The sequence below is a fragment of the Mus caroli genome, unplaced genomic scaffold (genome assembly GCF_978045245.1).
Source record: "Mus caroli unplaced genomic scaffold, Mus_caroli_1 scaffold_10, whole genome shotgun sequence".
NCBI classification, from domain to species: Eukaryota; Metazoa; Chordata; class Mammalia; order Rodentia; family Muridae; genus Mus; species Mus caroli.
Genome location: NW_028227265.1, coordinates 57247693 through 57250596, shown reverse-complemented (window position 1 = coordinate 57250596; position 2904 = coordinate 57247693).

Genomic DNA, 2904 nt, shown 5'->3' with positions numbered 1-2904 from the left:
ACTTTTAAATGAATGGTTTATTTTGACTTTTATCCATGGGTGTCCAGAAAGTGGGGTCTCATCCCTTGAAGCTCTGGCTACAGGTGCTTTTGATTTTCCAGATGTGGATGCTGGATCGGAACTCCAGTCCTCAGATAGAGGTTTACAGAGGTTTCCCAGCTGAGCTGCAGCCCTGCAGCTCTTCCCTTTTTATCTTGCGAGAGCCCGGGTCTTGAACTCCTTTCTGGTCCTTGCCGTGGTTTGTAGCCGGTCTTTGGCTATTTTTTTCTTCTTCTGTCTTTCTCCACCCTATTTCCTCTACCCTTTCAGGCCCCTAACACTAGATAGAAGAGAAAAAAGCATGGAGGGGAGAGAGGAAAGAAATTCCTGAATAAAGTCAGGGGTTGGAGAAGAGCAACATTATCCTTAGACTACTTGCTGATTGGGCATTGAGTCCTTACGGCAAGTTTGATCTTCAGCATCATGATATCTAATTTCTTCTTGTTGTTTCTTCTTTGCACACAAGTACAACTGCAACCAACAACAATAACAACAACCCATCCCTCGCAGGACCCTCTTATACCCCCTCTGAAAAACCCCTGGATTCCTAACACCATATAATCTCAGAAACTATCTGCAGATGGCAGAATCCTGCCCGTGCTAGAGCAGGAGGCAACTCGTGATCAGCTGCTGTGGACAGGCCGAGGCAGCTCCACATCCCACACCCGGGGTTAAAATGAAAGTACATTCCTATTTCTGTTTTTAAAGAAACAAAAATTCTTACTATATTGGTTAAAAACGCAAATCATAAAGCCTGCCATCTTTTTACTCTTTCTATGCTGGTAATGTAAGCCAGGGCTTCCTCGGGACCTGTCTCCTCCTCCCCTTAACCATCCTCAAAGGCACATCTCCATGGTACAGAGCTATTATGCAACCACCACCCTCCAGCTCTAGAACTTTCTCACCTCCCAAACTTAAACTGTTTTTTGTTTGTTTGTTCTGTTTTGTTTTTCTTTATTTTATTTTATTTTTATTTTTGGTTTTTTGAGACAGGGTTTCTCTGTATAGCCCTGGCTGTCCTGGAACTCACTTTGTAGACCAGGCTGGCCTCAAACTCAGAAATCCGCCTGCCTCTGCCTCCTGAGTGCTGGGATTAAAGGCATGCGCCACCACGCCCGGTTGTTTTGTTTTTCTTGACAAGGTTTCACACAGCTCAGGCTGGCCTTGAACTCCTGGTTCTTGCCCTCGCTTAAGCTATGGAATGACAACTATGCCCAGATTCACTCCTGTTTGCCCCAGGCACCCACCATTTCTACTTCCTGTTCTTGTCAACATGCTTCTCCAGGGTCTGCCTGTAAGCCGAGGCTAGCAATTTCTGTATTGAACTGCGTAACTAAGCACAAGAGTCCTGGTCTGCCTGGAACATCTTCCATAGACCAGGCTGGCTTCCCAACACCAAAGGCATGCATGTGCTACCACTCCCAACATGTCAGAATATGCTGAGCAGGCCTGGTGGTGCACACCTGTCATCCCAGCACTGGGAAAACTGAGGCAGGAAGAGCAGGAGTCCAGTCACAGCTATGTGAGAACCTGTTTCTAACAAGTTCACATCAAAAAGTAGATTTGTCCAGGTGGTGGTGGCACAAGCCTGTAATTTCAGCTCTCCAGAGCCAGAGGTTACAGGGAAAGAAGTTCAAGGCTGTAGGGTGAGGTTGCTGGCAGTCTGGGCTACAAAAGACTCAGAAACAACAAACAAGCAATGGCTGCATAAGACATCTAACCAATCTTTTGCCATTCACACCAAGTGACTTCAGTGTTGGCCAGTCCCACCACTCTAGGCCTTGGTTTCCTCTTCTATGAAATGGGGTGACAGCTGGGGAGGGTGTTGGAGGCCCCAGACAGCGGCCCAATTTCTGGGTGTCACTGGTATCGAGGATTAGCAGCAGCCAGAGCTGGTGGAACTTGGGAGAGGCCTGTTTGCACCCAGCCCACTTGCTCTTCACCTGCTCAGTTGTGGATGCTGCCTAACAAGGGCCACCATGCAGGACAGCGGCCTAAATGCCTCAAGAGATGAGGACCACACACCACTGGGGCAACAGAGGGAGGCTCAGGAATACAGGCTGTGACACCCATCATCCCAGAACCTGAAACAGTGAGGAAGGAGGATCACAAGTTCCAGGCTAGCTTGGCATAAAAAACCGAGGCCCCGACTTAAAGAAAAAATGTATCAGTGGCTAGGGCTGGGGCTCGGGCAATATGGTACACAAGAAATCCCAGTGAGGAGCTGGGACATGGCTCCAGTGTGCACATCCCTGCCTAGACCCCCCCAGTGAGGGACTGGGGATGTGGCTGGCCAGTAGAACTAGGTCCTTTAGAACACTGAAGAACTGCCTTGCAGGTTCCTCCGTACGGCTTCACTTCTCATCTCACCCCATCTCTAAGCTCCTCTGCTCTTCCCCAGACCACTGATCCTTAAACCACAAAGCCCTTCCCTGGCCCCATGGCCTGACTCTGCATTCCTCATCTGAGAAACCCACCCTGGTTTCACCTGTGCTAGCCAAGGTATCTTCTGGGAGAAGGGGCATAGCTATTTGATTCCAGCAGAGGAGGCTCAGTAGCATGGCCTGTCATCGTGGCTTTGTCTCTGAAAGAGACAGAAACCCAGCAATCTGTGGGGGAGCACTAGAATCCCAGCAAGGAGTAGAGTGTGGGGGCACACCAGAGTCCCGTAGGAGCACCAGAGTCCTGTGGGAGCACACTAGCGTTCCACGTGAGCACAGGAGTCCCCCATGCTGTAGGCTTTCAGCTGGTTGTGTATGAAAATGAATTACCACTGCCAGCTGAGAGGTATTTCTTTTCCCACTTAAGAGCAGATGTTGCTTTGTTTAGCAGGCTCCTATACAGCCTGCTATGGCTCTTCATTTC